The sequence below is a fragment of the Salminus brasiliensis genome, chromosome 6 (genome assembly GCF_030463535.1).
Source record: "Salminus brasiliensis chromosome 6, fSalBra1.hap2, whole genome shotgun sequence".
Classification (NCBI taxonomy): domain Eukaryota; kingdom Metazoa; phylum Chordata; class Actinopteri; order Characiformes; family Bryconidae; genus Salminus; species Salminus brasiliensis.
Genome location: NC_132883.1, coordinates 35,650,391 through 35,675,513, shown reverse-complemented (window position 1 = coordinate 35,675,513; position 25,123 = coordinate 35,650,391). Strand labels below are relative to the sequence as shown.

At 44.9% G+C, this 25,123-nt stretch overlaps 1 long non-coding RNA gene and 1 other non-coding gene across 2 annotated transcripts; both read left to right on the top strand.

Annotated features, from left to right (window-relative positions):
• The first annotated feature begins 18,827 nt into the window (after positions 1-18,827).
• On the top strand, positions 18,828-21,622 carry LOC140556921 (uncharacterized). Its single transcript, XR_011979782.1, has 3 exons — positions 18,828-19,138; positions 19,268-19,317; positions 20,371-21,622. It is a non-coding gene; the product is annotated as an uncharacterized lncRNA (long non-coding RNA).
• A 2,064-nt stretch (positions 21,623-23,686) lies between these two features.
• Positions 23,687-23,758, top strand: trnaa-cgc (transfer RNA alanine (anticodon CGC)). The gene has a single exon. It is a non-coding gene; the product is annotated as a tRNA-Ala (tRNA).
• Positions 23,759-25,123: the final 1,365 nt, after the last annotated feature.

Genomic DNA, 25,123 nt, shown 5'->3' with positions numbered 1-25,123 from the left:
TCATACTCCAGAATGGGGAACTACTTGGTCTGATCTTAACAGGCCTTCCAAAAATGTAACACATCAACTTACTGATTTTAAGGTCATTCACAGAGCATACCTGACACCATATAGAAGATTTAAAATGAAGCTCCAAACTACCAATCATTGTCATATATGTACCAACACTGCTGCTGGTCCATTTTAAATATGTTCTGGGAAAACTCTGGAAATAGATCAATTCAGTGTTGTCTGATTTACTGGAAATTGAGTGAAATTATGACCCATGTTTGAGTCTCCGGAATGACAACTCCAATATAGGGTTAAAGGTCATACAGAATAAACTACTGTTTACTGTCATGGCGGGTTAGGCCAGACACAGAGGGATGAACACAAAGGCATACAGATGAACACGACACAAACTTGAAAAACCAGAGGGCGAAAACAAACACACCTAAGACTGGGGGACTCTAACGAAAACCTGCAGGCAGAGCCTGGGGCAACCAGGGGTGAACTAAAGACACGCTAGACCGGCGCTGAGACTACTTCTAAATGAAGGGAAGAGAGCTAGGAGACCAGCTGCAGAACCAAAAACGGCTAGGCCGACCAAACGTGGTACTACTGTGTGAGCGTGGGTCGCCTAGCTGGAATGAGAGTCATGGGTCTATCTTGGCTGAGAGTGAGCGAGCCTCGCTGAGTCCTTGGATGGCCGGATGGCCTGCTTACGAACAAGGAAGTCGAACAGAAGCTGGTCCTAACACACCTCTCGAGCTGCCTCTCGGTTCCAAACATGCAATTTGGCCTCGGACTAAGACGTCCAGGCTCCTTAAGTACCGCCAGCCTCAGGTGAAACGCATGACTTAAACAAGGAACAAAAACAATCAAAACCGAAACACACGTGAACACAAACGAACTGAACCAAACACACATGAACGTAAACGAACACGAACCGAGTCTCTGAATCGACACACATGAACGGAAATAGAACAGAAGTCCTTATTTGGGCCTGTGGGAGGCAGCTCGCAACCCCCCTGGGGGAGAGCACGATACTGAGGGTCTGACATTTACTGGATTTACTGCAGCTAAAAAGGCAATCCTACAAAACTGAACTACTCCTGGACTTCGCTTGGAGTCGTCTGTTGCCCCCATACCCTTGTTGTTGGTTGTTTTGTGAAATAAAAATTCTTGATCACAAAAAAAGCTGTCTTGCTTCTCAGAAACAGATCTAGAACAGATATAGAGGTACTTCTAGCTACTTCTTGGGGACAAACGTGGTTCTTAGCGCTACTGTGTGCAGAACCTGAGGGTGGGGAACTCAGTCCTCAGTGTAAATGGAGAACCTCACTAGTCCCTGAACTCCTTTCTAGATAACCCTGTTATTTTCGCTCTCTGTCGCCATGGAGACACTGAACATGTTTCCCTTTAAACTGTAAGAGAACGTAGGTGGAACCCAGGTCACAATCTAGAACGGTAGAACGAACGTTGAGCCTCAGTCGTTTACCGACCCCCACAGCGCTCAGCTGCTCTTTCTGCTCCTCTGAGAACTTTTCAGCTTTTTCGACGAGACCAACTCCTGCTTCTTCTGCAGCAACTACATCTCTACAACAGCTGCATTTTGGACGAGCTCCACTCCTTCTTCTTCCTCTAGAACCACCTCAACAACTTCGACGAGGACCCCTCCACCTCCTTCAACTAGGACCTCTCCACCTCCTTTAACGAGGACCCCTCCACCTGCTTCAACGAGGACCCCTCCACCTCCTTTAACGAGGACCCTTCCACCTCCTTCGACGAGGACCCCTCCACCTGCTTTAACGAGGACCCCTCCATCTCCTTTAACGAGGACTCCTCTACCTCCTTCGACGAGGACCCTCCACCTCCTTCAACGAGGACCCTCCATCTCCTTCTAGAAGAGCGACTTCAGCTGTTTCCACGATGCGCAGCGTCTTCGCTCTTTGCCCCCCGGCGGTGGAGCTCCGTTTGCGCCCCCTCCTGTTCGCAGCTGGGGTCGCAGCTGCCACTGCCGGAGCTTATTATGTCCTCTCTGCCCGCAGGTCCCGAGATCGACAGCGGACACCGAGGACCGTCAATGCCGCTGTCCAGACCGCAGCAGAAGGTAGCTAGAGCTCTTTAAAGCGTTAAAGCCGAAAGATAGACTCATGTAAAAATGTGCTCACTAGCTGTGTTTGTGTATTTGAGTGTTGGAGAAGCTAAGCAGCGAAACAGAGGTCTGTCTGAAGCTAGCTAGCTAAGTTAGCTAGGGTACTTAGCTAGGTTAGCTAGGTTTACAAGATGGAGGATGTGACTCACACTGTCCTGTATTCAAGATAGGAGGGGTGTCTTCACTGTTTCTCTTTTTCAGACCCAGCGATTCATCTGGTCATCACTGCGGAGGACGGACAGCTTACCCTCAGCCCTCCGTTTGGATCTGTGATTCCGTACCGGGTAAGAGAAATGATGCAGTTGGTTTAACTGGAATTTGGGAGGTTCTAGATACTTTATACTGCAGAGATGATTTAATAGGATGCAGATCATTGCAGTCTTTCTGCCGTGTCTCATTGCAGTGTCCCAGGCGCTTTCTGGAGCAGCTGATCCTGGATCATTGCCCCAAGGATGTGCTCAGTTCCATCTGGACCCTTAGGTTCTCCTACCGGCGGTGGTACATCCGGGACAACCAGGTATGCACTTCCTCCTGTGGGGAAGAACCCTCATTTAGTACGGTTACTCGTGTCTGTATGGTTCCTATGTGGTAGAGTTAGCACTTCTCCTACAGACTGTGGCTCAACCCACACCAGCAGGTGAGGAATCCTTTGGTATAGTTACTCGTATCTGGAGCTTTGCGTCTTACTTGCGTGTGTTTTTTTATTCTGCAGAAGATCTGTGTGCGCCGACACCACGTGCTCCTGATGCGGGGGGACGTGACCCAGTCGTGGTGGATCCTCACCAACGACTTCTTCAACCTTCTTCTACCTTCTGAGGAGGTAGATAAACTCTTCCACTTCTAGTTGTTTCTGTTACTCTATTATTTTTTATATGTAATTAATTATTCTTCACGTGATTCATATGAACCCTCTAACCTCTCTCTTTCAGGCCCCCATCTGGTTCGCATCGGCAGCACAGGTGACCTTTGCTGAGGTAAGACGTCTCAGCCACGTTCTCCTAAGTCTAGCTTCCTCATGGCCTTTGACTCACAGGGTAATGCCCTGTGTCTTTGTAGCGCATCGAAGGTCACCTGCACCGTGTAGTGTCCGGCCGCTTCACCAAGCGCTCCACCCCCAAATCATCTGGAGACTTTCAGGTAACTTTAGCACGTTCTAGTCAGAACTGATCTGCATGTTCTTGTAGAACGTACCTCAGAAAGCCAACACGCTACACTTCTCCCCAGCTTGAGATGTGATGTATAGAGTGTGTGTTGTTTGTTTTACAGGTGCTCCACACGTATCAGGGTGGACCTCCTTTGCCAACTCATGGCCTGAGGACACCACCTGCCAGCCAGAGCCTCAGCAGGAGTCCAGCTCTTCTGACTGGCCTCAGCCCGGACCAGCTCCTGAGGTAAAACTAATCACACTAGTGTTATGAGGCGTCGTCGTACCGTTTCCAATTCTGTTCAGCATTAAATAAAGTGGAATATTTGGTCTTACAGGCGACTGGAGGCAACGCTGCAGCGAGGGAGGTGCCCGCTTTGCAGTAAGTGTCACAGCCGCTTAAGTTCTGTACACTGTAAACAGAATTGAGGTGTTTGTGTTGATTCTGAAATGGGAGATTTGCTCTTTTTCCCACAGTGCCTTCTCAACCATTCAGGGGATCAGGAACCTCCCCAAAGCGGAATGCCCTGCGTCTGGCCTTCACTGTAAGTGGCAACCCATGAAAGTACTTTTTCACATCTCAAGGTCTTCAGTTGTGTCTTGTGTTCTTCCTTCTCTAACATCCCGTTCTTCATTCCTGTAGTTCCTGCTGAGCGACGCGGAGCGCAGAGAGTACGTCTGTGAGGCCGGCAAGGCAGTTCTCAGTGACCTGGCCGATCTCAACGACAGGGTAACTACATGAACACGAAACACTTAAAACACTGTGATGAAAATGAATGAATGTGATTTTAAACATCTCTCTGTTCATCCTGCAGAATCTGGTCGTCTTCCTGCTGGCGTACGACCGACTGCTTGCGTTGGCTCAGGATCCTTCTTGCCATCAAGGAATTGAAGAGGAGCTGGCGCAGATTGGGGTGAGTTTCATTAACCAGGCTTGAGTGAAAACCTTTGTACCTCGTAGAAAAATGGATGGTTCTTCTGACCCTGGTGTTTCCTCCTACTCTCAGATTCAGCACTTCAACTTTATAGACATCGTCTATGAGGTGGTGATCCTTGGTCTTCAGGCTGGAGGGAGACCTCCGATCTGTCCGGTAAGAGACGTTTTCAGTTCTTGCGTGTGTTGTGTTCTAGATATTAGAGCCTACACAGAACTAAGCAGCCTTTCTCACATCTGTACCATTTCTCACACTGTTGCAGATGGCTGGGGGATTTCTGGATCATCTCATGGCCATGATTTCCTCTTTCTCTGCTACCACCGAGCAGAGCAGTGCTGGGGCTCAGCAGTACCAGCTCCTGGTCCAGGTAACCCTCAGAATTCTTTACAAAACAGAAGAGAGAACCTCAAAGCTTCTCCTCCAGACATTCAGAGCAGACATGGTGTAGATTTAAGGGTTTTGTTTGCCTCCTTTGACAACAGCCTCTTCTTCTGATTGCTTTCAGAACGCACTGATGCGCTTCCTGGGGGCCATCTTTGCTCTGGAGGAGTCTGTGTACGAGGACCCTGTATCTGTGGCCGCAGCCGTGTGGGAGTTGGTCGGGAGCCACGTCAACCAGCTCCTGGACAGCCTGGAGGCTTTGGAATAAGTCATCATTTTCTTTTATTTTCTTTAACCCCTCCCTACCTTCCCTATTAATTCTATTATACTTCTATTAATTATTTCAAATTCATTTACAGCTCATTTAACCCCCACTCTAAGACTTCCCCCTATTTAATATAGTTTTAATATATTAATTTTAAAAAATCTGAGGATTTTTTTGTATGGTTATTATTAATGTTTAATTAATATAAGTATATTTATTAATTAATAAATTCTCTAGTATGTTGTAATATAGGTTGTGTTTGTGTGTTTTATTAAATAAGGTGAGGTTCTTTTCTATTTATTTTCTGTAATTCAGTGTTATTTGTAGTTGAATTTGTCCATTTTGTGTTTTAAAACTTTTGCAGTGCCTCTCCACTCTTTTTCTGTTTCTTTGCAGGTGCCCTGACTCTACTGGACTGACTGGCGTCCAGCACATCCCCCCAAACAATACTGTGAGTCATTTATTTAATTCATTTCCTTGTGTATTTGTTCTATTTATTTGTCAGGATTAGATGTCTGTGTCTGTAGACTGTTAATTTCAGTCCCTCTGACCCCACTTTTCTGTTTCCTTTCTCTATATGACGTGCGTCTGCGTTATGGAGCCTCAATCAGTCAGTCCAGGAATGAATGGCCTTCACAATCTGTTTATTGTCAGCATTAGAGAACTCTGTGTAGATGAGAAGGGCGAATACAGTACATCTAACCCCACATTTTTTTCTTTTAATTTTCTGTCTCTGTACATCGGTGTGATGGAGCCTCAACACTGCAGATGACTCTGGTCGAGATTACAGGAAGGTTTTAGAATCACCATTTATTCCATCATCTGTTAGCTCAGGCCAGTAAGTCCAGTAGTGCATTGACTCTGCTGGACTGACTGGCCTCCACCCCACCCACCCGTCAGTAAACAATCCATTGTAGTATCTGTTTATTGTCAGTATTAAAGAACTGTGTCTAAATTATGCGATCTATTACAGCCCATCTAACCCTATATCTCTGTTTCCCTCCTCTTTATGATGTGTGTCTGCTTTATGGAGCCTCAATCAGTCAGTTCAGTCTGACTCTGCTGGACTGACTGGCCTCCATCAATCCTTCCCGTAAGTAAATAAACAGTTTCTGTAAGTTTATTTTTGGTATTAGAGAATTCTGTGTAGATTAAAAGGTTAAATACAGTCCATCTAACCCCACATTTCTGTCTTTTACTTTTCTATCTCTGTACATCGGTGTGATGGAGCCTCAGGACTGCAGATGACACTGATCCAGGCTAGAGGAAGGTTTTGGGACCACCACTTATTCCACCACCTGTTAATTGAGGCCAGTCAGTCCAGTAGTGCATCGGCTTTACTGGACGACCTGGCCTCCACCCCACCTTCCTGTTAGTAAATGGTCCATTTCTGTATCTGTTTATTGTCAGTATTAAAGAACTGTTTGTAGAGTAAAAGGCGAAATACAGTACGTCTAACCCCACATTTCTGTTTTTCCCTTTTCTCTCTGATGGAGCCTCCATACTGGAGTTCTAGGACAGGCAGCTGTGATGTCCATTTCCACATCGACTAGCTTAATCCAGTCAGTCCAGCAGTGCATCGACTCTGCTGGACTGACTGGCCTCCACCACACCCTCATGTAAGTAAACGATTAATTTTAGTATCTGTGTTTTCTCAGTATTAGAGAACTCTGTGTATATGAGAAGACCTAATACAGTCAATCTAACCCCACATTTTTTCCCTCTTATGTATGATGTGTGTGCGTTATGGAGCCTCAGTCAGTTCAATCCGACTCTGGTAGACTCACTGGCCTTCACCACACTCTCCTGTTAATTTATTAAATTATTATTCATTTCTGTAAGTTTATTTTTGGTATTAGAGAATTCTGTGTAGATAAGAAGGTCCAATATAGTCCATCTAACCCCACATTTCTTTCTTTTACTTTTCTGTCTCTGTCTGTCGGTGTGATGGAGCCTCAACACTGCAGCTGACTTCCATTCACCATATGATCTCACACATTAGGGAAACCCTTCCACTAATGATGTCTATTGTATTCCACCATCTGTCAGTATTAGAGAAATGAAAGCTCTAGTGAAAGTTCTATCAGGAGACTCCAATGCAGCATCATCAGCATTGCCTTTTGTTCCTCCCGCCGCTGCGGTGGTTTGCTCCCAGGTGAGATCTGACATCATTCAAGGTTATGAGTATCATAAGTCGTTTTCCGCAAAGTCAGCGTCTTTTATCGCACTGTTTAACTCGTCGTTTAACTCGTTTAAATCATCTGGATTGGTCTGTTGTGTACACGGAGCTGTTGGTCCGCCATTTCTTGTTCCATGTGTGGGTCTCACAGCCAGGTGCCTTCCCTCTGCCCCAAGGTTTGCCTTGGTGTTGTCCCGGGCGCTCTCCCTGGTGCTGAATCTGTAAGCACTTCTCTGGACAGGTGGCGTACCTTTCCTACAGGGGTATTCCTCTGTGTAATCATTTTAACAACCCCTCCCCAAGTCTATGTGCCCTCGGTGCCTTCGTCCCGCAAGACACAGCAAAGTTCTTTCTTCAAAGACCTTTTGAGCTGGTGTTAAGTACTCTTCTCGGTTCTGTTTTGCTGTAAAGCTGACATTTGTTTTGCATCTTTTGTATGATTTTCTTGGCAAAACTTGGCAATCGGTTATTCATTATTTCATATTAACTGCTGAACATATTCCGGGACAATGCAATTCTGTCGCTGATGGTCTTTCCCGTTTTGGGTTGCAGGATTTCAGGCGTCTCGAACCTTCAGCACATCAGGATCCAACTCCATGTCAGCCAACCTCTCTTTTAATCCTGAATTATAGAGCTCACTATAGTACTATAGTACTCACTATTAGACTCTGCAAAAAGTTACATGACAAAAGGCTTAGCCCCGTCCACTCGCAAAGCTTACAGTCTCACATGGTCACTCTTCACGGTTTTTATTTCAGTATCTGTTTATTGTGAGTATTAGAGAACTCTGTGTAGATACAGTCCATCTAACCCCACATTTCTGTCTTTTTCTCTCTGTCCATTCGGTGTGATGGAGCCTCAACACTGCAGCTGACACTGGTCCAGACTACAGGAAGGTTTAGATCTCACACATTAGGGAACACCTTCCAGTGATGTCATCCATCGTATTCCACCATCTGTTAGCTGAGGCCAGTCAGTCTAGTAGTGCATCAACTCTGCAGGAACAGACTGGCCTCCACCACACCACACAAAGTTAACTCTGTAATGACAGAGAGTTAGGAAACTTAATAATAGCACATTTCTTTATTGTTTCATATTCTTATTTAAATATGATAATATAAAAAAGGGTCATCATTGTTGATAACAGATGCTGCACCAAATAAATATTTAAAAAGCAACTAATAAACATGGTCATCGTTGTTCATCTTGCACATCAATAAAACAATCAACTGAAATAATTGCTATTTAAGAAATGCATGTATTAATATTCAGAATTCATCTGGTATTAAATTAAAGGACCCATGAACAATCTTGAGCCAGTATGTCCACACGGGGGCGCTACTGCATTATAATTGCCTTACAGAGTTTGTTTCAAATTAAACCAGCTTTGAAACCACCTTTAGGATTTACACGAATCCACACATACATGTATCATCACTGTCCCACAAAACACCTTCTCACCTTTCAATAGAAGCCAATGTAATAAGACTTTAATCCAGGTCATTTTGGAGTGTTTCTATTGGTCCATTCTTAATGAGAGTTTAGTTCAGGGTAAAAAAAATCTTTTTTATGTATATTTTTTACTTTTTAATAGAAAACAGGAAATTCTCTATTCTCTCAAATAACTTAATCAAATATATTTGGGTTGACTTTCACTTACAGTTTAAGGTTCTTAGATATATATAAACCACCACAAAAAGTAAGTTAATGTGTGATTGGCAGGTTATTTGATTGGTGTAATAATGCTTCTTGGGAATAAATCTTATACCGTTGGAAAGTCTGTTCATTTCCTTTATAAATGGGAATTCTGCCAGAAATTTGCCAAATCTTCTCTGTCATGAAACATAAATGTCCTTATTTTTTGTGCTAAGTTTAAGCACCTCCAGTCCACTTTTCTGTGCAAAAGCTCACAAAATAATACAAATTCAAAAACACACAGTTTCTATATTTATATATATTTATATAACTGGAGCTGATCACCAATCAACAGGAAACAGCAGCTTATGTTTTCACTGGTGAGACTTGAGGAAGACAAACCTGAGGAAGCGAGCGGGGGCGAGGCTAAAAGCTAACAGTGATGAACATTATGAATGAAGATAAAGGACACATAATGTGAACTGATAACAGATACAGAAGCCTTTTAATAGAGGATAGATGTCTGATAGAGGCTGGATGTACCAGGATGTTCCTCATCACACAGGGGTTACGGTCCAATATACTGTGATATAATGTGATACTGTGAGCAAGGTGATATATTGTGATTTTTAAACATAAAAAACACCATCATTTGCATAAATTTGAATAAAAGTAAAGTTTTTTCTGTGACTTTTTTATTCTATCAGAACAGCAGGATCTGAAGACGAGTACAACACTGTGGGCTGGTGATGCTCCAACATCCTGCCCTCACTAACAGTGACTCTTATCGCTGAATGCAATCAAATCCTCACAGCAATTTTCAACATCTAGTAGAAAGAGACAGTTACTCCAACAGAAGCAGGAAAACCTATTTTAATACCCTAGATTTCAGAAATTAACGCTGAACGAGCAGGTGTCCCAATACTTTAGTCCATTGTTGAACCTTTTGAAAGGCGCCACTGTAAAAGCAGATGATCAACGTTATTGATTTCAGTGGTTTTAATGTTATGGCTGATTGTAAAGCTTCTGGAGATCATGATCAAATGGTAACTTTATATCTAGGTGGATTTTGTGTGTTCAGAGTCTAGAACAATGTCTAGAACAGATATAGAGGTACTTCTAGCTACTTCTGGGGGACAAACGTGGTTCTTAGCGCTACTGTGTGCAGAACCTGAGGGTGGGGAACTCAGTCCTCAGTGTAAATGGAGAACCTCACTAGTCCCTGAACTCCTTTCTAGATAACCCTGTTATTTTCGCTCTCTGTCGCCATGGAGACACTGAACATGTTTCCCTTTAAACTGTAAGAGAACGTAGGTGGAACCCAGGTCACAATCTAGAACGGTAGAACGAACGTTGAGCCTCAGTCGTTTACCGACCCCCACAGCGCTCAGCTGCTCTTTCTGCTCCTCTGAGAACTTTTCAGCTTTTTCGACGAGACCAACTCCTGCTTCTTCTGCAGCAACTACATCTCTACAACAGCTGCATTTTGGACGAGCTCCACTCCTTCTTCTTCCTCTAGAACCACCTCAACAACTTCGACGAGGACCCCTCCACCTGCTTCAACGAGGACTCCTCCACCTGCTTCAACGAGGACTCCTCCACCTCCTTCAACGAGGACCCTCCACCTCCTTCAACGAGGACCCTCCACCTCCTTCTAGAAGAGCGACTTCAGCTGTTTCCACGATGCGCGGCGTCTTCGCTCTTCGCCCCCCGGCGGTGGAGCTCCGTTTGCGCCCCCTCCTGTTCGCAGCTGGGGTCGCAGCTGCCACTGCCGGAGCTTATTATGTCCTCTCTGCCCGCAGGTCCCGAGATCGACAGCGGACACCGAGGACCGTCGATGCCGCTGTCCAGACCGCAGCAGAAGGTAGCTAGAGCTCTTTAAAGCGTTAAAGCCGAAAGATAGACTCATGTAAAAATGTGCTCACTAGCTGTGTTTGTGTATTTGAGTGTTGGAGAAGCTAAGCAGCGAAACAGAGGTCTGTCTGAAGCTAGCTAGCTAAGTTAGCTAGGGTACTTATCTAGGTTAGCTAGGTTTACAAGATGGAGGATGTGACTCACACTGTCCTGTATTCAAGATAGGAGGGGTGTCTTCACTGTTTCTCTTTTTCAGACCCAGCGATTCATCTGGTCATCACTGCGGAGGACGGACAGCTTACCCTCAGCCCTCCGTTTGGATCTGTGATTCCGTACCGGGTAAGAGAAATGATGCAGTTGGTTTAACTGGAATTTGGGAGGTTCTAGATACTTTATACTGCAGAGATGATTTAATAGGATGCAGATCATTGCAGTCTTTCTGCCGTGTCTCATTGCAGTGTCCCAGGCGCTTTCTGGAGCAGCTGATCCTGGATCATTGCCCCAAGGATGTGCTCAGTTCCATCTGGACCCTTAGGTTCTCCTACCGGCGGTGGTACATCCGGGACAACCAGGTATGCACTTCCTCTTGTGGGGAAGAACCCTCATTTAGTACGGTTACTCGTGTCTGTATGGTTCCTATGTGGTAGAGTTAGCACTTCTCCTACAGACTGTGGCTCAACCCACACCAGCAGGTGAGGACTCCTTTGGTATAGTTACTCGTATCTGGAGCTTTGCGTCTTACTTGCGTGTGTTTTTTTATTCTGCAGAAGATCTGTGTGCACCGACACCACGTGCTCCTGATGCGGGGGGACGTGACCCAGTCGTGGTGGATCCTCACCAACGACTTCTTCAACCTTCTTCTACCTTCTGAGGAGGTAGATAAACTCTTCCACTTCCAGTTGTTTCTGTTACTCTATTATTTTTATATGTAATTAATTATTCTTCACGTGATTCATATGAACCCTCTAACCTCTCTCTTACAGGCCCCCATCTGGTTCGCATCGGCAGCACAGGTGACCTTTGCTGAGGTAAGACGTCTCAGCCACGTTCTCCTAAGTCTAGCTTCCTCATGGCCTTTGACTCACATGGTAATGCCTTGTGTCTTTGTAGCGCATCGAAGGTCACCTGCACCGTGTAGCGTCCGGCCGCTTCACCAAGCGCTCCACCCCAAAACATCTGGAGGCGTTCAGGTAACTTTAGCACGTTCTAGTCAGAACTGATCTGCATGTTCTTGTAGAACGTACCTCAGAAAGCCAACACGCTACACTTCTCCCCAGCGTGAGATGTGATGTATAGAGTGTGTGTTTTGTTTTACAGGTGCTCCACACGTATCAGGACCTGGTCATCGGCGATGACGGGTGGACCTCCTTTGCCAACTCATGGCCTGAGGACACCACCTGCCAGCCAGAGCCTCAGCAGGAGTCCAGCTCTTCTGACTGGCCTCAGCCCGGACCAGCTCCTGAGGTAAAACTAATCACACTAGTGTTATGAGACGTCGTCGTACCGTTTCCAATTCTGTTCAGCATTAATTAAAGTGGAATATTTGGTCTTACAGGCGACTGGAGGCAGCGCTGCAGCGAGGGAGGTGCCCGCTTTGCAGTAAGTGTCACGGCCGCTTAAGTTCTGTACACTGTAAACAGAATTGAGGTGTTTGTGTTGATTCTGAAATGGGAGATTTCCTCCTTTTCCACAGCGCCTTCTCAACCATTCAGGGGATCAGGAACTTCCCCCTGAAGCTGAATGCCCTGCGTCTGGCCTTCACTGTAAGTGGCAACCCATGAAAGTACTTTTTCACATCTCAAGGTCTTCAGTTGTGTCTTGTGTTCTTCCTTCTCTAACATCCCGTTCTTCATTCCTGTAGTTCCTGCTGAGCGACGCGGAGCGCAGAGAGTACGTCTGTGAGGCCGGCAAGGCAGTTCTCAGTGACCTGGCCGATCTCAACGACAGGGTAACCACATGACCACGATCTAAAACCCCTGAAATACTTAAAACACTGTGATGAAAATGAATGAATGTGATTTTAAACATTTCTCTGTTCATCCTGCAGAATCTGGTCGTCTTCCTGCTGGCGTACGACCGACTGCTTGCGTTGGCTCAGGATCCTTCTTGCCATCAAGGAATTGAAGAGGAGCTGGCGCAGATTGGGGTGAGTTTCATTAACCAGGCTTGAGTGAAAACCTTTGTACCTCGTAGAAAAATGGATGGTTCTTCTGACCCTGGTGTTTCCTCCTACTCTCAGATTCAGCACTTCAACTTCATAGACATCGTCTATGAGGTGGTGATCCTTGGTCTTCAGGCTGGAGGGAGACCTCCGATCTGTCCGGTAAGAGACGTTTTCAGTTCTTGCGTGTGTTGTGTTCTAGATATTAGAGCCTACACAGAACTAAGCAGCCTTTCTCACATCTGTACCACTTCTCACACTGTTGCAGACGGCTGGGGGATTTCTGGATCATCTCATGGCCGTGATATCCTCTTTCTCTGCTACCAGCAAGCAGAGCAGTGCCGGGGCTCAGCAGTACCAGCTCCTGGTCCAGGTAACCCTCAGAATCCTTCACAAAACAGAAGAGAGAACCTCACAGCTTCTCCTCCAGACATTCAGAGCAGACATGGTGTAGATGTAAGGGTTTTGTTTGCCTCCTTTGACAACAGCCTCTTCTTCTGATTGCTTTCAGAACGCACTGATGCGCTTCCTGGGGGCCATCTTTGCTCTGGAGGAGTCTGTGTACGAGGACCCTGTATCTGTGGCCGCAGCCGTGTGGGAGTTGGTCGGGAGCCACGTCAACCAGCTCCTGGACAGCCTGGAGGCTTTGGAATAAGTCATAATTTTCTTTTATTTTCTTTAACCCCTCCCTACCTTCCCTATTAATTCTATTATACTTCTATTAATTATTTCAAATTCATTTACAGCTCATTTAACCCCCACTCTTAAGACTTCCCCCTATTTAATATAGTTTTAATATATTAATTTTAAAATATCTGAGGATTTTTTTGTATGTTTATTATTAATGTTTAATTAATATAAGTATATTTATTAATTAATAAATTCTCTAGTATGTTGTAATATAGGTTGTGTTTGTGCTTTTATTAAATAAGGTGAGGATCTTTTCTATTAATTTTCTGTAATTCAGTGTTATTTGTAGTTGAATTTGTCCATTTTGTGTTTTAAAACTTTTGCAGTGCCTCTCCACTCTTTTTCTGTTTCTTTGCAGGTGCCCTGACTCTACTAGACTGACTGGGGTCCAGCACATCCCCCCAAACAATACTGTGAGTCATTTATTTAATTCATTTCCATGTATATTTGTTCTATTTATTTGTCAGTATTAGATGTCTGTGTCTGTAGACTGTTAATTTCAGTCCCTCTGACCCCACTTTTCTGTTTCCTTTCTCTATATGACGTGCGTCTGCGTTATGGAGCCTCAATCAGTCAGTCCAGGAATGAATGGCCTTCACAACACCCTCCCGTAAGTAAACGGTTAATTTCTTTATCTGTTTATCGTCAGCATTAGAGAACTCTGTGTAGATGAGAAGGTCAAATACAGTACATCTAACCCCACATTTTTTTCTTTTAATTTTCTGTCTCTGTACATCGGTGTGATGGAGCCTCAACACTGCAGATGACTCTGGTCAAGATTACAGGAAGGTTTTGGAATCACCACTTATTCCATCATCTGTTAGCTCAGGCCAGTAAGTCCAGTAGTGCATTGACTCTGCTGGACTGACTGGCCTCCACCCCACCCACCCGTAAGTAAACAATCCATTGTAGTATCTGTTTATTGTCAGTATAAGAGAACTGTGTCTAAATTATGCGATCTATTACAGCCCATCTAACCCTATATCTCTGTTTCCCTCCTCTTTATGATCTGCTTTATGGAGCCTCAATAAGTCAGTTCAGTCTGACTCTGCTGGACTGACTGGCCTCCACCAATCCCTCCCGTAAGTAAATAAACAGTTTCTGTAAGTTTATTTTTGGTATTAGAGAATTCTGTGTAGATCAAAAGGTTAAATACAGTCCATCTAACCCCACATTTCTGTCTTTTACTTTTCTATCTCTACATCGGTGTGATGGAGCCTCAGGACTGCAGTTGACACTGATCCAGGCTACAGGAAGGTTTTCGGACCACCACTTATTTCACCACCTGTTAATTGAGGCCAGTCAGTCCAGTAGCGCATCGGCTTTACTGGACGAACTGGCCTCCACTCCACCTTCCCGTAAGTAAAAAGTCCATTTCTGTTTATTGTCAGTATTAAAGAACTGTTTGTAGAGTAAAAGGCCAAATACAGTACGTCTGACCCCACATTTCTGTTTTTCGCTTTTCTCTTTGATGGAGCCTCCATACTGGAGTTCTGGGACAGGCAGCTGTGATGTCCATTTTATTCCACATCGATTAGCTCAATCCAGTCAGTCCAGTAGTGCATCGACTCTGCTGGACTGACTGGCTTTCACCACACCCTCTTGTAAGTAAACGATTCATTTCAGTATCTGTTTATTGTCAGTATTGTCAGAACTCTGTGTAGATGAGAAGATCAAATACAGTCCATCTAACCCCACATTTCTGTTTCCTTCCTCTGTATGATGTGTGTCTGCATTATGGAGCCTCAGTCAGTCAGTTCAATCCGACTCTGCTAGACTGACTGGCCTTCACCACATCCTCCTGTAAGTAACTGATTCATTTCTGTAAGTTCATTTTTGGTATTAGAGCACTCTGTTTAGAAGAGAAGGTTAAATACAGTCCACCTGACCCCACAATTTTTTATTTTACTTTTCTATCTCTGTACATCGGTGTGATGGAGCCTCAGGACTGCAGCTGACACTGATCCAGGCTACAGGAAGGTTTAGGGACCACCACTTATTCCACCAGCTGTTAACTGAGGCCAGTCAGTCCAGTAGTGCATCGGCTTTACTGGACGACCTGGCCTCCACCCCACCTTCCTGTTAGTAAATGGTCCATTTCTGTATCTGATTATTGTCAGTATTAAAGAACTGTTTGTAGAGTAAAAGGCGAAATACAGTACGTCTAACCCCACATTTCTGTTTTTCCCTTTTCTCTCTGATGGAGCCTCCTTACTGGAGTTCTAGGACAGGCAGCTGTGATGTCCATTTCCACATCGACTAGCTTAATCCAGTCAGTCCAGCAGTGCATCGACTCTGCTGGACTGACTGGCCTCCACCACACCCTCTTGTAAGTAAACGATTAATTTTAGTATCTGTGTTTTGTCAGTATTAGAGAACTCTGTGTATATGAGAAGACCTAATACAGTCAATCTAACCCCACATTTTTTCCCTCTTATGTATGATGTGTGTGCGTTATGGAGCCTCAATCAGTCAGTTCAATCCGACTCTGGTAGACTCACTGGCCTTCACCACACTCTCCTGTTAATTTATTAAATTATTATTCATTTCTGTAAGTTTATTTTTGGTATTAGAGAATTCTGTGTAGATAAGAAGGTCCAATATAGTCCATCTAACCCCACATTTCTTTCTTTTACTTTTCTATCTCTGTCTGTTGGTATGATGGAGCCTCAACACTGCAGCTGACTCAGGTGGCTACCACCACTGAGAGACAGCAGAACACTAAGTCCACGCTTCTTCAGCATGTTCTGATTAGAGTATTTGCATGGATTTCCATTCACCATATGATCTCACACATTAGGGAAACCCCTTCCAGTAATGATGTCTATTGTATTCCACCATCTGTCAGTATTAGAGAAATGAAAGCTCTAGTGAAAGTTCTATCAAGAGACTCCAATGCAGCATCAGCAGCATTGGCTTTTGTCCCTCCCGCCGCTGCGGTGGTTTGCTCCCGGTTGAGATCAAGGTTATGAGTATCAAACGTCGTTTTCCGCAAAGTCAGCGTCTTTTTTGCACTGTTTAACTCGTCGTTTAACTCGTTTAAATCATCTGGATCGGTCTGTTGTGGACACGGAGCTGTTGGTCCGCCATTTCTTGTTCCATGTGTGGGTCTCACAGCCAGCTGCCTGCCCTTTGCCCCACGGTTTGCCTTGGTGTTGTCCCGGGCGCTCTCCCTGGTGCTGAATCTGTAAGCACTTCTCTGGACAGGTGGCGTACCTTTCCTACAGGGGTATTCCTCTGTGTAATCATTTTAACAACCCCTCCCCAAGTCTATGTGCCCTCAGCGCCTTCGTCCCGCAAGACACAGCAAAGTTCTTCCTTCAAAGACCTTTTGAGCCGGTGTTAAGTACTCTTCTCGGTTCTGTTTTGCTGTAAAGCTGACATTTGTTTTGCATCTTTTGGACGATTTTCTGTTGCTTGATTTCCTGTCTTCCCGAGGCTCTGCATTGGATGTTTTGGTTGGAGTGTTTCGTGTGTTCCACTTCTCTGGAATTTTTGGGCGTCCTGTTGGATTCGGGCCTCATGATGGCGTCTCTGCCTGTCAATAAGCTGTCTCGGCTCCAGCCCCTATTGAAGTTTTTTCTCGTCAATGGTTTGCTGAGAAATGGCCGTCTGAGTTCAGTCAACTCACCATTGGATCTGTATCCTCGCCGCTTCACGAGTTGTATCCCGTAGTTGTGGCTAGTGTCCTCTGGGGTGAAAGCTGGAGACGGATTCAATTATTTTGGGACAATGAAGCTGTTGTCTCGATTATTAATAGAGGACAATCCTTGTGCACTTAAATTATGACTGAGGCGTTTAACTTGGCAATCGGTTATTCATTATTTCATATTAACTGCTGAACATATTCCGGGACAATGCAATTCTGTCGCTGATGGTCTTTCCCGTTTTGGGTTGCAGGATTTCAGGCGTCTCGAACCTTCAGCACATCAAGATCCAACTCCATATCAGCCAACCTCTCTTTTAATCCTGAATTATAGAGCTCACTATAGTACTATAGTACTCACTATTAGACTCTGCAAAAAGTTACATGACAAAAGGCTTAGCCCCGTCCACTCGCAAAGCTTACAGTCTCACATGGTCACTCTTCACGCTTTTTATTTCATTATCTGTTTATTGTCAGTATTAGAGAACTCTGTGTAGATACAGTCCATCTAACCCCACATTTCTATCTTTTCCTTTTCTCTCTGTACATTCAGTGTGATGGTGCCTCAACACTGCAGCTGACACTGGTCCAGGCTAGAGGAAGGTTTTGGGACCACCACTTATTCCACCACCTGTTAATTGAGGCCAGTCAGTCCAGTAGTGCATCGGCTTTACTGGACGAACTGGCCTCCACCCCACCTTCCCGTAAGTAAAAAGTCCATTTCTGTTTATTGTCAGTATTAAAGAACTGTTTGTAGAGTAAAAGGCCAAATACAGTACGTCTGACCCCACATTTCTGTTTTTCCCTTTTCTCTCTGATGGAGCCTCCATACTGGAGTTCTAGGACAGGCAGCTGTGATGTCCATTTTATTCCACATCGATTAGCTCAAACCAGTCAGTCCAGCAGTGCATCGACTCTGCTGGACTGACTGGCCTCCACCCCACCCACCCGTAAGTAGACAATCCATTGTAGTATCTGTTTATTGTCAGTATTAAAGAACTGTGTCTAAATTATGCGATCTATTACAGCCCATCTAACCCTATATCTCTGTTTCCCTCCTCTTTATGATGTTTGTCTGCTTTATGGAGCCTCAATCAGTCAGTTCAGTCTGACTCTGCTGGACTGACTGGCCTCCACCAATCCCTCCCGTAAGTAAATAAACAGTTTCTGTAAGTTTATTTTTGGTATTAGAGAATTCTGTGTAGATTAAAAGGTTAAATACAGTCCATCTAACCCCACATTTCTGTCTTTTACTTTTCTATCTCTGTACATCGGTGTGATGGAGCCTCAGGACTGCAGTTGACACTGATCCAGGCTAGAGGAAGGTTTTGGGACCACCACTTATTCCACCACCTGTTAGCTGAGGCCAGTCAGTCCAGTAGTGCATCGGCTTTACTGGACGAACTGGCCTCCACCCCACCTTCCCGTAAGTAAATAGTCCTATTTCTGTCTATTGTCAGTATTAAAGAACTGTTTGTAAAGTAAAAGGCCAAACACAGTACGTCTAACCCCACATTTCTGTTTTTCCCTTTTCTCTCTGATGGAGCCTCCATATTGGAGTTCTAGGACAGGCAGCTGTGATCTCCATTTTATTCCACATCGATTAGCTCAATCCAGTCAGTCCAGTAGTGCATCGACTCTGCTGGACTGACTGGCCTCCACCACACCCTCTTGTAAGTAAACGATTAATTTCAGTATCTGTTTATTGTCAGTATTAGAGAACTCTGTGTAGATGAGAAGATCAAATGCAGTCCATCTAACCCCACATTTCTGTTTCCTTCCTCTGTATGATGTGTGTCTGCATTATGGAGCCTCAGTCAGTCAGTTCAATCCGACTCTGCTAGACTGACTGGCCTTCACCACATCCTCCTGTAAGTAACTGATTCATTTCTGTAAGTTCATTTTTGGTATTAGAGCACTCTGTTTAGAAGAGAAGGTTAAATACAGTCCACCTGACCCCACAATTTTTTATTTTACTTTTCTATCTCTGTACATCGGTGTGATGGAGCCTCACCACTGCAGCTGACACTGATCCAGGCTTCAGGAAGATTTTGGGACCACCACTAGTGCATCAGCTTTCCTGGACGAACTGGCCTCCACCCCACCTTCCTGTAAGTAAATGGTCCATTTCTGTATATTGTCAGTATTAAAGAACTGTTTGTAAATTAAAAGGCCAAATACAGTCCATCTAAATCCACATTTCTGTTTCCTTCCTCTGTATGATGTGTGTCTGCATTCAGTCAGTTCAGTCCGACTCTGCTGGACTGACTGGCCTTCACCACATCCTCCTGTAAGTAAATGATTAATTTCTGTAAGTTTATTTTTGGTATTAGAGAATCCTGTGTAGATAAAAAAAGTCCAGTATAGTCCATCTAACCCCACATTTCTTTCTTTTACTTTTCTATCTCTGTTGGTATGATGGAGCCTCAACACTGCAGCTGACTCAGGTGGCTACCACCACTGAGAGACAGCACAACACTAAGACCACGCTTCTTCAGCATGTTCTGATTAGAGTATTTGCAGGGAGATCTGATGTCAGATCTTAAGATCTGACATCATTCAAGGTTATGAGTATCATAAGTAGTTCTCTGCAAACTCAGTGTCTTTAATTGCACTGTTTAACTCGTCGTTTAACTCGTTTAAATCATCTGGATTGGTCTGTTGTGTACACGGAGCTGTTGGCCCGCCATTTCTTGTTCCATGTGTGGGTCTCACAGCCAGGTGCCTGCCCTTTGCCCCACGGTTTGCCTTGGTGTTGTCCCGGGCGCTCTCCCTGGTGCTGAATCTGTAAGCACATATCTGGACAGGCGGCGTACCTTTCCTACAGGGGTATTCCTCTGTGTGATCATTTTAACAACCTCTCCCCAAGTCTATGTGCCATCGGTGCCTTCGTCCCGCAAGGCACAGCAAAGTTCTTCCTTCAAAGACCTTTTGAGCCGGTGTTAAGTACTCTTCTCGGTTCTGTTTTGCTGTAAAGCTGACATTTGTTTTGCATCTTTTGGACGATTTTCTGTTGCTTGATTTCCTGTTGATGTCTCTGCTTGTCCATAAGCTGTCTCGGCTCCAGTCTTTATTGAAGTCTTTTCTCGTCTCTGCTGTTGTTGCTTAATATTGTACAACATTAAGTCCACAGGTCCACTAAGTCGACCAAGTCTGAACAGAGTATTTGCAGGGATTTCCATTCACCACTAATGATGTCTATTGTATTCCACCATCTGTCAGTATTAGAGAAATGAAAGCTCTAGAGAAAGTTCAGGTGACTCCAATGCAGCATCACTGTTCTTCAGACAATCATCAGTCGTTGTTAAAAGTTCACTAATCACATGTTTTTTTTTGCTTTCAGAAGTGACGTCACGTCTCTCTGTGCACGCGGTTGCCTTGTCTTGACTGGTTTGACTCTGGTGGAGATTTTGCTTACCCTTCTCCTGCCCCGTCCATCCAGCGAAGTTCTCGTCTGCTTGCCCAGGCCCCGCCCTGGTCTGCGTGGACGGCGAATCAGATCTTGGAGCTTCTGGCTGTTCGTGGCGTTCTGGTGTGCACCGTATTGTCTCTCGAGGATCTGCGGCTCCTGACGTCTAATGCTCTGGGTAGCCCTCTCGCTCTGGACATTGTTGGGGCACCTTCTGGGCCTGCACCCTCCGTGCTCGTAAACCAAGTGCCTTTGGATAGGCCTTTTGTTCCTCCCACCGCTGTGGCGGTTTCCTTTCGGTTGAGATCTGACATCATTCAAGGTTATGAGTATCATAAGTTGTTCTCTGCAAAGTCAGCGTCTTTTATTGCACTGTTTAACTCTCGTCTGGATTGGTCTGTTGTGGACACGGAGCTGTTTGTCCGCCATTTTGGCTGTCATTGAGTGCTCACCTGTTCCGGTTTGCCTTGGTGGCGTCCCGGGTGCTCCCCCTGGTGCTGAATCTGTGAGCGCTTCTCTGGACAGGCGGCATACCTTTCCCACGGGGGTCATCCTCTGTGTAATCATTTTAACGACCCCTCCTCAAGTCTGTGTGTCTTCCACCCCTGTGGCCGTTCCTGTCCTTTCCTCTTTTCTTTCTGTGCACCCTGATCATTGTTTTGTTGATTATTCACTCACAGGGCTTTCTCTGGGCTTTTGGGTCGGGGTCCTGTACCCTCTGTCCTCTTCCTATGTCTCTAGGAACCTTCAGTCTGCTTTCTCTAAACCTCACGTTGTTACTGCACTCATCGACCATGAGGTGAATAAAGGTCATTTGATTGGCCCTTTTAAGTCCCCTCCGTTTGCTCCTTTTCAGGTTCCTTCCTTAGGCGTGGCTACTTGCAGATATTCATGGAAGAACCGTTTGGTTCTCGCCTCATTCTGATTGTGTTGCTTGTGTTAATGACTGTTTTCTGCTCAAACCTTTTCCTTGTTCTATGCTTCTGTGGATGATGCTATTAGGCTCATTAAGGTGACGGGTCTTGGCGCACTGTTGGCTAAGGACGATATAGCTGATACTTTTAAGCTCCTTCCCCTTCACCCTTATTCAGTGTTAAGTGGACTTCTACAGGGTGGGCCATTTATATGGATACACCTAAATAAAATGGGAATGGTTGGTGATATTAACTTCGTGTTTGTGGCACATTGGTATATGAGAGGGGGCATACGAGTCATTTGAGATGGGTGGTGGCAATGGCGGCCATTTTGAAGTTGGCCATTTTGGATCCAACTTTAGTTTTTTCAATGGGAAGAGGGTCATGTGACACATCAAACGTATCGAGAATTTCACAAGAAAAACAATGGTGTGCTTGGTTTTAACGTAACTTTATTCTTTCATGAGTTATTTACAAGCTTCTCTTTGTTTACAGCCATTGACATGTCGCAGAGGTTAACACGTGAGGAGCGGATAGAAATTGTGTTGATGTCTGGTGAACACAGTACCCGGGTCATTGCAGCAGATTTCAATGCAAGACACCCTACGAGACCACCCATCTCCCACAGTTAGCAAACTGCTTGCCAAGTTTCGTGAAACTGGTTCAGTGTTGGATTTGCCAAAATGTGGACGCATGAAAACTGTCACTAATGAAGAAACATCAGTGGCTGTCCTAGCTTCATTCAGCAAGAGCCCACAGCGTAGCACTCGCCGCATGTCACTGTAGAGTGGCATCAGTGGAACATCCCTTTGGCGGATAATACCAGCGACAAGCTGCGAGTTGTGGATGTTCCTTTATTCGAAGCAGTCCTGAGTTACTGATGCCGTTTTTGACGAGCCACTGCAGACAATTAAAGATCATTAGCGGAGGATCTTTCAGAGTCACGCGAAACGACTACCTCCTATTTGGTCTGGAGGGAATAATGGATGGTGTAGTTCAGCTCACGAAGCCGACGCTGGACGTCCATCCTACATTTGCCCTCCGAACAGAATCGAGGCTCACCTCCTTTTGGGCCACACCGCTGGAGACAGAGCGCAGTCGTTCGGAGTGTCCGAGAGAACAGTTGTCCAGAGGATGACCCCGTATGGCATAAGGTCATTTCTACTCAACAAACTCTCTGCAGCTCTTTTTTCTCTTCGCTCTTTCTATCTCAGCGCATTTTTCTAGACAAGGTAGTGAGGACAGTGTGTTCCAGTCTCCAGGTGTTCCAGTACGGTAACCACATCACAGGTAGAGACAGAAACCGCGCTGGTAGAAAATGTACGTGTGCTTCATCACTTCCAACAACACTGTTCTCAAATGGGCTGAACTACTGGACTGTGTTGCTCTGCCTGAAAGTTGGGGATAGAAGCTGTTGTCTTGCTGTACATCGTCATGCCAGTTGAGGAAGATTTCTGGGGTTTTGATGTTGGGCCATAAACTGACTAGAGCTCTTAGACCTTATTTGCTTAGGTTTAGATTCAAGCCCACACGTACACATATATGATGACCTCAAATAGGGTGACTTGTTCGAATCGTGTCATTTCTGACACAACAGCCGTTTTGCAGGAGGTTTAAAAGGCAGAGTATTTTTTTCTATTCCACATGGACAGATTTAAAGTCCTTATAAAGCTTTCATTGCAGTGAAGGTAGTGAATGGTCAGCTATTTACCCAACTCTTACCCAACAAAGGTCCAGGGTTCAATCCCCTGCATCTCCATGTTATAACCTGCTAGGCTGTTTTTTGCAACTTCAGTCTACGAGTATCAGGAATTTTTCTCCATTGTCTGACCTATTAGAGTATTTCTTTGCAACTTCAGAGAAAAAGAAACATTTAGTTCTAGACAAATTCTGCCACATGTGTTGCAAGGTGCCCAGGATGGGAGTACATGCACATTCCTGTACTGAAGCAGAGGTAACACCAACGTTTGCTAAAAGGTCAAACTGAGCATTTAGCAAGAATTTTATTCATTGAGTCAGCCAAGAATTGTTAGGTGACCAGTTGAGGCATAGAGTCATGGGACTAGCTGTGTTGACAAGCTGGTATAGTGGTCAAGTGTTAAGGCGTCAGTCTCGTAAACCGAACATCATGGGTTCGACCCTTTTTCGTGCCTTCTTTCTTGGAAGATGCTTCCCAATGTCACTTTGCTGGTAGCTTTTGCATGCCTCATCATATATGATGTTCCAGCTTACTATGTTTAAAATGCTGACTATGCAGGATTTTAACTCTGCCCTCACTGTAAGTTTAAAGCTTTGGCTTGTCCCATGGGCACTTTGCCAACAACCTACAGCAAGTTGGGGATGTAGCTCAGTGGTAGAGCGCATGCTTCGCATGTATGAGGTCCTGGATTCAATCCCCAGCATCTCCACTGAATTTGTGTTTTAGACTGAAGCTCATTATTGGAAGCATGCTGAAGTGAATGAAAACCACAACAAATAATGTTCATTAAAAAGGCATTTGCAGCTGGAGGAACTTGCTTGATTTGCATGTTCTGAGACAGTATCAGAAGAATGTTTACTGTTATGCTCAGGTAATTAACTGTTTAATTAACAGTTGCTTTTACAGGTACATTTGTCCAGTGCTTCCACGCCAATTCAAAAACTAGGCTGTGGGAGCGATGGCCAAGTGGCAAGGCGTTGGTCTTGTAAACCGAAGATCATGGGTTCGGTCCCCGTTCGTGCCTTTTTCCAAGCAAAAAGAAGCTTAATGGGAGCTTTTATTACATGTTAATCAAATCCTCCCCATCTTTGCTGAATGTCTTACTTTTACTCATGCTCTTGGGTTCCTCAAACGGAAGCTTGGCAGAGGGGATGTAGCTCAATGGTAGAGTGCATGCTTTGCATGTATGAGGTCCAGCGTTCAATCCCTGCATCTCCATGTTATAACCTGCTGGGCTGTTTTTTGCAACTTCAGACTACGAGGATCAGGAATTTTTCTCCATTGTCTGACCTATTAGAGTATTTCTTTGCAACTTCAGAAAAACACAAACCAGACATTTAGTTCTAGACAAGTTCTGCCACATGTGTTGCAAGGTGCCCAGGATGGGAGTACATGCAAATTCTTGTACTGAAGCAGAGGTCACACCAACGTTTGCTAAAAGGTCAAACTGAGCATTTAGCAAGAATTTTATTCATTGAGTCAGCCAAGAATTGTTAGGTGACCAGTTGAGGCATAGAGTCATGGGACTAGCTAGTTTGATGAGCTGGCATGGTGGCCAAGTGGTAAGGCGTCGGTCTCGTAAACCGATGATCATGGATTCGCCCCCTGTCCGTGCCATCTTTCTTGGATGATTCTGCCCAATGTCACTTTGCTGGTAGCTTTTGCATGCCCCATCATATATGATGTTCCAGCTTACTATGTTTAAAATGCTGACTATGCAGGATTTTAACTCTGCCCTAGGTGTTAGTTTAAAGCTTTGGCTTGTCCCATGGGCACATTGACGACAACCTACAGCAAGTTGGGGATGTAGCTCAGTGGTAGAGCGCATGCTTTGCTTGTATGAGGTCCAGGGTTCAATCCCCTGCATCTCCATGTTATAACCTGCTTGGCTGTTTTTTGCAACTTCAGACTACGAGGATCAGGAATTTTTCTCCATTGTCTGACCTATTAGAGTATTTCTTTGCAACTTCAGAAAAACACAAACCAGACATTTAGTTCTAGACAAGTTCTGCCACATGTGTTGCAAGGTGCCCAGGATGGGAGTACATGCAAATTCTTGTACTGAAGCAGAGGT